Source organism: Culex pipiens, chromosome 3 (genome assembly GCF_016801865.2).
Source record: "Culex pipiens pallens isolate TS chromosome 3, TS_CPP_V2, whole genome shotgun sequence".
NCBI classification, from domain to species: Eukaryota; Metazoa; Arthropoda; class Insecta; order Diptera; family Culicidae; genus Culex; species Culex pipiens.
Genome location: NC_068939.1, coordinates 170,295,987 through 170,308,867, shown reverse-complemented (window position 1 = coordinate 170,308,867; position 12,881 = coordinate 170,295,987). Strand labels below are relative to the sequence as shown.

Here is a 12,881-nt window from a genome sequence, read left to right as displayed (position 1 = left end):
ATCTTCAATGTATTGGGCGCGTTTAAAAGATCTTTTGATTACCTATCCAACGATAGGTTGCATGAGAGATCCGGACAACGTTTTCATCAAAATATCTGAAATCCGGCCTCCAAAAAGTGCATAAATAACACTTAAGTGCTCATAACTTTTGATAGGGTTGTCAGATCTTCAATATCTTGGACACGTTTAAAAGGTCTTTTGATTACCTATCCAACGATAGTTTGCATGAGAGACCCGGACAACGTTTTCATCAAAATATCTGAAATCCGGCCTCCAAAAAGTGCATAAATAACACTTAAGTGCTTATAACTTTTGAAAGGGTTGTCAGATCTTCAATGTCTTGAACGCGTTTAAAAGGTCTTTTGATTACCTATCCAACGATAGGTTGCATGAGAGATCCGGACAACGTTTTCATCAAAATATCTGAGATCCGGCCTCAAAAAAGTGCATAAATAACACTTAAGTGCTTATAACTTTTGATAGGGTTGTCAGATCTTCAATGTCTTGGACGCGTTGAAAAGGTCTTTTAAATACCTTTCTGAAAATGTATAGCATGACGGGTTTTCTTACAAAAACCACCCTTTTTACAATCTTCCGGACTTTTGTTAGAATCGTTTTTTCAGCATAACTTTTGAAGCTCTTAACTAAACTCCATAATTTTTGATAGCGACTTATGGGACCCCAAGACGGATCGAATGAGACCAAAACGGTCCAAATCGGTTCAGCCAGTGCCGAGATAATCCAGTGCAAATTTTTTTGATCAACATCCCACCACACACACAGACATTTGCTCAGAATTTGATTCTGAGTCGATATGTATACATGAAGGTGGGTCTAGGAGGTCAAATTAAGAATTTCGTTTTTTGAGTGATTTTATAGCCTTTCCTCAGTAAAGTGAGGAAGGCAAAAAGTTAAATAAAAAATCAGCAATTTTTTTCCTTGTACCTATTTTTTTCTCAATAGTCCTCAACAATACCTACAACTTTGCCGAAGACACCAGCTGTTTGAAAATTTACGTACCATTTTTGTATGGACAGCTGCCAAAATTGTATGGAGACTTGTATGGGTGAACCAATGACCCAAAATAGCTTCTTTGATTATAGGGAAGGCACCCACAAAGTTTGAGCCAAATCAAAAAATACAAATTGGGTCCATTTCCGGTTTTGGTAGAGAATTGCTCAAGTCTTTATTAACTGAAATTTCAGTTCAGTTTGACAGATCTTCGATTGCTGCTTTTCTTACGTCATTTTGACTTTTTTTAAACTTACTGAAAATCCAGTTACCATCTGTTACCCTGGTTGGTTTCAGAAAACTGAAGTTACAAATAATCAAATTATGATTTTTTGCTTTTGGATCTTTTTAAAACCCCATGGTCAGAGGTATTCAAAACACAAAAAAAGCAACAAAAAAATGGTTTATTGGACCTTCAAACAAAATCTCCAATTTTGTTCTGGGCCCTGAACAAGGTATCGTTTTTTTAATTTGTTCTGATTTTCGTTCAAAAAAAAAGAAAAGTTGAATTTTTGAATGTTGAAAATTTGGTAGGTTGAATATTACCTCTTTTTTGAGTAATATTACATAAAAAAAAGTGTAAAAATGTGAACCTGATGAATATTCATCAAAATCTGATGAAAATTCATCATTTTCTGGGGTAAAATTAATCATTTTTTTTTGCCACAAAATCTGTCACCATTTCCTGATGAATATTACCATCATTTTTTTTTCTGTGTAGCGTACCACTTGCGTACAATGTTTCATGCAACGTTTGTTCCATTTACCTTTTGAAAGTACAGCGTTTAAGCGTTAGGGGAAAGCTTCCCCCGCATGGTGTTAGTGGGTAGTGCCATAAAAGCTTCTACATAATATCAGTTGCACGCTTGGCAAAATCATATGTAATTTTGGTCAAAACTCTTTTTTTAGGCAAATCCAACTTTTAATTTTCAGATGCTTACGCTTAGCTTTCCTGCTCTTCTCTTCTTTTTTAACAAAATAAAAAAATCTGTATTTTTTCAATTCTTGAGTTTGTTATTGAAAAGGTTCAACAAAAAAATATTCTTAGCTTTTTGGGTGTTTTTGAATACCCCTGACTCAAGCCGCTTTCAAGCTTAATTCGGTTTTTTTTTTTTTATTTACAGGTCTAATAAACAATTAGACCTGTAAATAAAAAATCCAGAATTGCTAAAAACATATTTTAGGCCTTATAGATTTGAAACAGATATTAATCTGTCTTATTTAAGGTCGTTGGACTCAAACAGAGGATATTCTTTTATTATTGAGGGGTTAGGGATTTGGTTCTGCCTTCGTACAATTACCAGGTTATCACTATTTGAACAAATTATTTTGCAAATTATTTGATAGAAAATTGCTTGCTCACTTCGTAATATGCTAGATATGATTGCAGATGAGAAATGCATTTGATAATGGTAAAGGCAATCAATTATAATCTCAAATTCAACTAATATGGAGTCGCTGAACTAAAAAGCAAATATAAAAATGGAATAATTCGGATAATTGAGGCTTCGTAAAATCAAGTTTGGATTGTAATGTGCCGTATATTCAATATAAATCTTTTTTTTTGGCAAATCACCAAAACAAGAACAAAAAACATGCAATATATAATGTAACATTTCAAACATAATAACGATATTCCTCCGTTGGTGACTAACAACGCATGCGCGCCATTTAATTATTGCAAAACATATCGCAACACAGTATCCACATTTTGCCCCAGCCCCATGTTTTGGTCGACTCTTCACCGTGGTGGTCACTTTATCTTGGTAGGCCACGGCTGGGATATAGAAGAGAAGGCAGGCAAAAAAAGGATAAAATCAACCTACGCAAACATGCTGCGATTGGCCCCTGGCGGAAGCTCCTCCCACCGATTATGGAACGGAATTTCTGCGAGCAAAGGCATGCTTGGATACGAATTGGGAAATTTCCACTTTGGACCCAACTTTTGCTACAGTTTCATTTTATAACATTGTTCAGGCAGAGATCTCAAGAGTCCTTATCGTTTTTGCTACAATGACTTTTCCTAAAGAGTTGAATGTTCGAAATACAATAGGTAATTGTTACATTTTATCTAGAGCGTTGCGACTAATTGTCGAAGTTATGCGATTTTGAAGAATCACTTGACAAAGCAGTCCATTTTGTTGGGAGGAAAAAGGGTACAAATTCATTTCTCGTCAAGATCAAGAGCAAAAAGGTCCTTCTTGCCAGCGGAGATCTAAACTGAAAAAAAAAAACGGTTCAACGCAAAACAAAGGGACTTGGAGACGGCATGTCGTCGGTAGATGTTTGCTTTATACGTACCTAACTGACTTTGGTCTCCGGGAGCACCGAAGAATCTCAATGGAAATGTTTTAACGGATTAGTGATTGTTAGGAGTAGATTCCTGCCGCGTCGGGGGTCCTTCGGATGTGTAATGTATGAGCTGGAGGGATTTGAAGTTGACAACCGGTGTTGATCAAAATATGGTTGCATTTGTTAAAGCTTGATATTTTTTCTTATTGAACTAATATTCAGATGTTATAAACAGTCTATAATACAGTCTAGACTCGATTATTCAGTCTTTGGAAAAAATCTGATTCAGACAACTGTCAAACGAGTGTAAATGAGCAGTGGTGAATTTAAATTTGCTGTGACAAGTTTCAGATCAATCATAAGTTGATGGCCTTCACAGATCCCTAAAAATTGATTTCAATCCTGAGATATAATAAAAAAAAAAACGTGAAACCTCTGTGCTCTCCATATGAAAGTCCGATCTGATCGTGCTGTCTTGACACATAGTTTAGACAACTTGTCCAAGGGAATTTTAGTCAAGCACGTTTTGTCACACGTGCGTGCTCGACTACTGTATACATTTTTCGTATAACCCTGGACTCCAGCAACCAAATTCCACCAAATTTCGGATCAATTCACAGAACGGTCAGTCAAACAAAACGAGCTCTAGCTTTTGTTTATTGAAGGTCCAACATTGGAAAGCGTTTTCCTCTAAACGTCAAAATGCGAAAAGATAGCACGATCACGTCGTATTCACATTTGAAGTTCAACATGATGCACTTGACCTTCGGTGATGCCATCTATAAAAAAATCATTTTTGAAATCAAAATTGGGTCCTAAAATAAAGCATAAATTCGTGATATTATAGTTCACAACGATAAAGCTTATTTTTCTACAATGGCCCTTTGTACGTCCACAAAGGATTTAAAATGGATTTTCAAATCAATTAAAAAAAAATAACTTCGCGGCCTTTCTTGACAGGATAGATCCTACTTGACAGTTCGTTCCAAGGTTGACTCATCGAAAAAATGTTGTCTTGTCAATTGATCAGAAATGGTTTCTTATCGTGTTTTTTTTTATCGTTGTACATAAAAATTAACATAGGGCTTTAGGACCCTATTAAAGTGTGCATGGTTTTTGTTTTGAAGTCGTTTTGGTCAAACAACCGTTCAAATTGTGTCCAACTGTGGGATTGGAGTTGTTGCTATACTATTTTTTTTTGACAATTTTATCTGTTTTTTTGAACAAAACTTATCACTTCTGTTGAAGGATTCCAAAGCAAATTTGCCCAGTTTGAATTGATTTGATCAAGCAAAATTACTTTAACCCTCAAGGAGGGCATTTTACGCAACTTTTGTTCTACGAAAAAACTTCGCTTCTCTTGTTTTATGTTTTTCTTGTTTTATTTTTAGTATTTTAATTTGCATTTTTGTTTAGTTTATGTTTGTTTTTGGTAGTATTTGGACTATTCTACACGGAGAAAAAAGAGTTCCCAAAATCGTGAACAAGCGTTCATGAAAATGGTAACCACGAACAAAGTGTTCAAATGCCATGGTACGTTTTTCAAAATCGTACCATGGAATTTGAACACTTTGTTCGTGGTTCCCATTTTCTTGAACGCTTGTTCACGATTTTGGGAACTCTTTTTTCTATCTAATTTTACGTTTTGCCTATCTAATTTTTTCATGTTTTTACAGTCATTTTTTCAATGTTTTGCTTGTTTTTCTCATTTTCTGCTATAGAATAGAAGTTTTGCAGCAAAGCTAAAAGACACATGTAGGCTTAGTGATTTTTCACGCTCGAAAATTGCAAATTTCACGGGGACCTCAATTTCAAAACACCAAATTTCACGCAAATTTCGCGGAACTTGAAAAATGTTAAAATAACTCTGAAAATCCTATGTTTAAATCACAGAAACTACTTTTTATGCTTCAAAAAAATTCTTCCAATTTTCAAAAAAAAATCCTCCTGGTTATTGGATGGGCTCTATATATATTTTGAAACAAAATGTAGGGCACGCGTATTCTCATTTACTGAACTGCTCTTTTAATATTCGACTAACAAAGCTCAAATGTTTTCGCTAATTTGCTTCTGTTATATCATTTAACATTTTATTGAATTTCATATCAAAGCTAGATTTGTCCAGTCAAAATGAGTAAAATAAATTGAATTTTCTGCGTCATTTAGCCATATTTTTTTTATACATATTTTTAAGGGTTTTAGCTCATTTATCAAAAACTAAATTTATAAACATTTTGCAAAAATAATATAATTTTTAACAAAATCGAAATTTTTATTCTAAATGAGAAGAGAAAACAAAAAAGTAGTATTTTTTAACTTTCACGGGAATCATCCACCCAAATAAACAAATATCGTTTAAATTTAACAGGCCCAAAAAAAATTGTTATGTTTTTAAAATATGATTCCAAAGATAAAAAATACTCTTAATTTTATTTTGAATAAAACAAAGCTTGATTCTTTTAATTGCTTTCAAAACTATACCTTTCAAATAAAATAGCACTAAAATTTTTAATACAGCGAATGAAAATATTACTAAATTTTGTCAGTTTCTAGAAAACTCAAAAATCTCAACATTTCTTCAAATGGTTCATATCAACTTGACACACATATATAATCAAGCTTTTTAATTGAAAACTAATAAAATTTCTTTTCTATTTGGATGAAATATTTATTAAGTCGTTAGGCTTGTACAAATTTTATTAAAAGTTTTTGTCTCCCCCCCCCCCTTCCCCACCCTACGAAGTTGGCCCGAAAAATCAGGGGACAACAATTTTTTTTTCGAAAGACTTAAAAATTTCAATGGATCAGCTGAAATAAATTTAAAATTCATTCCCCTGCGTTTTTCATTCCATTTTTAGAATTTTTGGAATCATTTTAAGAATGTTTGGGTTGATTTAAAAATCTTTCGAATTTTTGAAAATTTTCAACTATCGCAAAATGTTTTTTTTTTTTGCTAAAATTTTTGTTTTCGTCAAATCTTACATTTTTTGAAAACTAATGATTGCAAAACTACTGAACTAGTGTAAATGCATTTTAAAACACTTTTTCCATGCAAATGTTGAAACTATGGCTTGTTATTTCAATATTTATACTTTTTTTTTTGCCCATATTTGCATTCAATGATCCACTAAAATTGATAAATTTCACGAATTTCACGCCGTCTACGAAACCGTCAAAAATCATTAACCCTATACTGCCGTTCTACGCATAATTGTCCCATGTCATTTTTGGTCGATTTTGACTTTTTGTCATTTTTAGGTTTAGTTTGACGTTTACTTTTCGAAAAACTCAAAAACTGTAGTACTTTGTTCGGAAACTCATTGAAAACAACACCAAGTCTGTTTGTCCCATCGTTGTACTTCTACGCATAATTGTCCCATAAAGTATTTTTTTTCACGAAATTATCAGTTTTACGATGTATTGTGTCTTATTTACCTATTGTATAGCAAGACGATTACAAATAAGAGTGATAAACTGCTAACTGGGATGATTAGGGACTTATGGGGTGAATAGGGACCCACGGGACAATTATGCGTAGAAACACAAAAAAACGGTCGAAAAACTTCAATCGCGTTTTTCTCAGTTGCACTTTTTTGAACATGGGACAATTATGCGTAGAACGGCAGTATATTAGTAATAAAACCAGGGTATTCACTCGCTTAATTCTACAGTAGTTCATAACATTATTTTTATTCCTTTTTGAGTTTGATAAGTTATTTTATGAAATATCGTTACATTTTCACAAAAACATAAAATTTCACGGGATTTCGCGGAAAAAGCCAAATTTCGCGGATTTCACGCTGTCCGCGAAATCGTGAAATTTCACTAACCCTACACATGACCTATGAACAAATAGCGTAAACCTATGATTTTTTTGAAAAATTGTGTTTTTTCCTTCACAATCAACATTTTTATAAAACTTATGCCGGATGCGGATGTGAAAAAATATTGCCAACATTTGGTGTACAACTTTCCAATATTTGTTTGATTTTTCTATGAGAAAACTGTAAATTTAGAAAAAGATAGTAATTTGGACTATTTGGCAAGCATCCACAAACCACGTGGACACTTTTTTGGAAATTTCAATCCCCCCTCCCTCTCGTGGACAATTGTCCATACAAAAAAAAAAAAAAAACAATCGCCATAACCCCCCCCCCCCAAGTGCCTACGTGGTTTATGGATGGTCCCCTTGTCAAAAATCAAAAAAAAATGGTTGAATATACGTTAACACATCTGTTATCAACAATATAAATGTATATTTCATTGATATATACGCTCATTATTTTAAAGCAAAATGTTTTTCTCGTCTTTTGCAACCAGTTTCATTAAGGTTGATGCAGGGAATCATGAGAAATAAGCGATTTTGTTCTTCAATCGCAGGGAAATGCATTTTAAATTGATATCAGCTGATTGTACTTAAATTCCCATTGGAATTTTGAAGTTTTTAGAAAAAATATTTTTTGCCCTCTGATTTTTCGGGCTAACTTTGAAGGGGGAGGGGAGGGGGGGGGAAGCAAAAGCTTTAAATAAAATTTGTACCAGCTTAACCTCATTTTGACGCCACCTACATTTGAAACACAGTTGCGCTGCAAAACCTCAATGGCACCATTATTATTTAAATTGTAAAAAATGCGTAGAGGCATAGTCTGGGACACTACAAAAATTACTGCATATTTATTATTACTTAAAATATAGATTATTATATTATTACTTTAAATATAAAAAAATACATTTTAAAAACATTGCCAAAGTTACATAAAACAAGTCAAACTTCCAACCCTACAATTTTCTAAAGTTTTAAGAGTTCTTCTTTCCAATGTTTGGCGATTTTTCAGATCGAAGCCCTTTTTCGTGTTTGACAGTTAGCCAAACTCGCAAACAAAGCAAAATGTATGCAGGCTGACGTGCTGCAAACAAATGCAGGCAAACAAATAAAGCAGGCAAACTGCCAAACTGTCAAAAAGTTTGTTTGTTTGTTTGTTTGCCGTAGTCTAATACTTCCTTCAGCTTGCCATCAACCCTGTAGATTGTCGGGCTGACAGATCATGAATAAATAAAACAAAAACAAATTTTCATAAAAAAGTAGGATGCTTCCTGTCAATAGAGGTCACGAAGTTATTTTTTTTTAAGAATTAAAAATAAATTTTAAATTTTTTGTGGTCGTACAAAATATTATTGTACTCATAAAAATAAGCTTTATCGTTGTGAACAATAATATCACCTAATTGCGTTGCGTGTGACGCTATCGTTTTGTGGATTTGTTTTGAATGAAGTATGTACCCGCCGTCGAGCAGTTTTTGACAGTTCGCTCCATAAGAAATGCAAATGTAGAAAAAGTAAAAAAACTGCTCGACGGCGGGTGCTCCATTGAAATGATATTAGACTGTCTGCAGCGCGAAGTTTTATAATTGTTTCAAATTGCGAGCAGTTTTAAATTTTTAGAACTGGCGGAAATAAAACAAGAACACGATGCTCGCAACGCGCTGATCTAAATGTTGTTTCAAAAAATGCTTTTAATTGTGTGCGTATGATTATCAACACAGCATCATAGTGTGTGTTTGTAAGAATACGTGGATATCTCTATATATCTGATTTTATTTGAAACTGAGTTCTATTCCAGTTCCAAATCGTCTCACGTTTGAAAAAAAACTCGTCGAGCAGTTTTATTTCGGTTTCAAAATACTGCTCGAAAAATAAAACTGCAACTCCGCGTTGCGGGTGGTCTGTTTCAGTTCTATTTGAAAAATGAAACAGCTAGAACAAAGTAGAGCCGCGTTGCAAGCAGTCTTAGAGGTTACTGTAGGGTTGTAATGGAATATTCCATTACAACCCAACAGTAACCTCTAATATACCAATTCTAGAGTTTTTTTTTGGAAAAGTCCTATAAACTATTGTGTTTCATATGTTTATAGAACCTTTAAAAAAAGGAAAAAAATCCAGAATTATAGTAAGTGAAACAAGTACAGATGGTACCATAAGCCTAAAACCCAACTCATGTAACCTCAGCATGCGTTGCAAAAATAAAACCCAAAAGAAGTAGCCAAAGCTACTGAGTTCATTTGAAATTACCCACGCGCCAACAGCTGAGACTACACGATGGCTGTAATGATTTGGCGGTAAAATTCAACGAATAATAACCCCGCCGAAATCAAATTATCTAATCTAATGCAATTATCGCGGCCCACGAAGGGGCTTCTTCGGTAGCGGTAAATCTCATTTCCTGGAGCCATGCTGGGCACATCATCTGGTGGCCCATCCCCTAAAGTGTGAGAAGTCCACGTGATTGAGTTTGAAGTTTGGGGGGTAGGAAAAAGGGTTTAAGTAAAAACATGGGTGAGATTATGTTAGGAAATCGAGTTTATTATTTCCACCCACTTGAGGGAGCTGCGACACTTCATAATAAGTGTTCAATAACTTGGCGTAAGGTGACGTCGCACTATAAACTACTTTGCGCACAAAAAGAAAGAAGCGTTTTATTCGGAAGCAGGAGTAAAAAAAGAAGGCAAACACACAGCAAGCTGTGAGTGCCCATAACAAGAAAATAAAGTGGCAGGAAAAAGCTTTCAAAATAATTCAATTACGCCTGCCTCGATGGTACACCACCGCAGACTTGAGCCACGAGGAGAGAGAGAGAGCAAGCAGTTTGCAGCAAACATAAAACTCGCTTGTCATGAGAGTCCTGCTTCTTTCCTCGAAGGCTCAGGGCTTACTAAGAGGGGGACAGGGTGGCGACTCAATAATTTTTTTTATTGTTTTCGAATATTTTGGACCCATGGTGGTATCATTAACACACAAAAAGCAAAAAAAATATTTATTGGACTTTTTTTTTGGAAAAAAGGATATGTAAATTTTTGTGATGCTTTTTAAAACTTTTTTTTATCAGCGCATATTTCAATTTGAGTTAAACAAATCTAGAGTTTTTTTTTAAAAGGTCCAATAAACCAAATTTCCAGTTTTTACTTTCTGAGTGTTTTTGAAACCGCATTGAGTCAGGGTTATTAAAAAAACATCCAAAAAGCAAAAACTTAAAATTTGGTTTATTGGACCATTAAAAAAAACTCCAGAAATAATCTACTTGTTTCGATAACGCTAAATTAAGCTTTCAGGATTAAATCCTCAATTGAACTTATAATCGACAACAAAATTGTTTACATCTTTCGAAGTACAACGAAAATGAATTGATTAAATGGTTTGGCCAAACAATATGCTTTAAGCCCTTTTGAATTGTACGATCCCCCTTTTTTGTATCGTATAGCTCTTTCAATGTATCACAAAATTTGCTAATTGTGCTGAAATTGTGCTAAAAGGCAATCAACAACTCAAATTTGACTAAAATGTGGTCGCAGAGCTCGAATTTGATGATAAAAGTAAGAAAATAGAAAATACGATTTTTTACATGATTGGATTATCCGAAGTCCTTTGGATACTCGAAACCTTTGGATAATCGAACTTCAGATCATCGAAACTTCAGATAATCGAGGCTTCGGATTATCGAGTCTGGACTGTATAACCAGTTCAGTTTTAAAATATGTAATAACTTAAAATATTCGTTGTTAGACCAAAATTGAGCATGTTTACATAAGGTGATATTTTTTTGTTTACAAATCATTTGAAAAATGGTTCAAATTGCTGTTAGTCATTCTCAATTTTGCTAAAATTATCCATGAATGAATAAGTAAACTGTAAACTGACTATAAAAAAGCAGGGATCAAGTCATTTTTTTTAAAGAAGTGATTTTAAAAATAGTAGGATTAATTTAACATCAAATACGTAAGTTTTTTTTAGTAGATAAGTTTACCAAACAATTCAAATATAAAAAAATAATAACTTGAACTGTATTTGTGTGTAACTCAATCAAAACATTTTTTTTCGTTTTTTTCATTTTATTCTACAGTGAGTTTGAGTTTGAACTGCCGTCAGGTGACTAGTTCACGTAAATGACAAAGTTGACAATTTCAAGTCATTTGATTTTTATTAATATTGTTGTTTCAATGCGTTTCAAAAATGGCCGCTCATACGAATCCTTTTCGTTAAATATCAGATTTGAAACGATTTTCAATGTCTCATATGTTAAATTTTGTGAAGTTTTCTGAGCTTTTCAATGTAAATATTTTTAAAAAATATTTTTTTTTTAATTTTCAATTTAAATTCGACGATTTGACCATTAGGTCCTAAAATTTTTCAAATATAAGTCTTTAAACATGAATTCATGGATTGTAAATTAAATCAAATAACTTTCTTCACAACGATTTATTTACTATCATTTGGTTTCGGAAAAATCGTTCCCGCTTCAGCTTCACTGGCTATGACCGAGATTTTTCTTAGATACATCCCATCCACAAGCAATCCGGTGCTTCCATCTAGAAAACGATTTGTTTCATCAAAATCAAGAACAAAAAATACTTAATCAGGAGGTCTTACAGCAGCTCGCTGCGCGCGTTCTACTAGTTCGTTCTGAAACAAAATAGAAGTAGATTTTTGAATTTTGAGAAAAATTAAAGAAAGTTAAGTTTAAGATATTACCTCAGCCATCTCGACAACCGGAACTGCAGCCCCAAGTACGGCTAGGAACGCCGCCACCAAGCAAAACAGCAGAATTGAAGCGTTCATGATTTTTGTTTTGAAGTCGTATTGGTCAAACAACCGTTCAAACTATACCCAACTGTGGTATTGGCGCTGTTTTTATACTGCTTTTTAATCAGTGTAAATTTGATTTGGAATAAAACAAATCTGTTCTGCTAAACGAATCAAATTGATTAAGAAACGCCTTCCAAGATTAGATTTGCTTAACAAAAATCCATGACTAACAAGTTTGAAGTAATAACCATAAAATGCAATGTTAACGATTTTGACATATTTTGTTTGATTATCGCACATGATCATGATCTAAATATAATTCGAAATATTAATTTTTTTTTCAACTTTCTAGTTTTTCTTAAAACATTCCGCCACCCTGCTGTGTAGTGTACAGCTCGTCCACGACCACTCAGAAAAGGGGAGCCCGCCAACAACAACAACAACAACACCAACGGCAACATCACGTGGAAAGAAATATGCTTTTCTCCTGTTCCGAATTATGTTTATCGCATGTTTGCCAAGAATATCGTTTCCCATAACTCATGGCGCCCGGGCCTTTTTCCTTTTTTTCTCCCCTTCCTGAATTGAAGAGCCACGGCTTCTGCTGGCAGCACTTCAACCCCAAGAAGATGGCATATGTTGGGCCCAAGGTGGGGGGATGAGGGACAATCGTATATGTTCCACCGAGATTCTTCCCTTCTCCCCACCAAATGCATGAGGCTTTCAAGAGAAGGAAAAAAGCAAGGCAGCAAAATTGAGCGTATTTCATATAGATTGTTATAAATAATATTATCAGAATCTTGCATTAAATAAAAGCAAATTCACGCTGTGTGCGAAATTGATCAGGCATCCCCGCAGTTTGAACTATGATACATCATGTTGTCGTCATCGTCGTGGTGCTCTGTGGAGTGTTCTGGCCTCCACACGGCCTGGTTCTTGAGGCGTAACGTGGTGGTTTGGGAGCCCGTTATTGTGTACACCGAAAACGGTGCAAGTCCTCA

At 34.2% G+C, this 12,881-nt stretch overlaps 1 long non-coding RNA gene across 1 annotated transcript; it reads right to left on the bottom strand.

The window, feature by feature from the left end:
- Positions 1-11,538: 11,538 nt before the first annotated feature.
- Positions 11,539-11,980, bottom strand: LOC120431037 (uncharacterized). Its single transcript, XR_005607792.2, has 3 exons — positions 11,827-11,980; positions 11,725-11,757; positions 11,539-11,663 (listed from the first exon to the last, which is right to left on the bottom strand). It is a non-coding gene; the product is annotated as an uncharacterized LOC120431037 (long non-coding RNA).
- Positions 11,981-12,881: the final 901 nt, after the last annotated feature.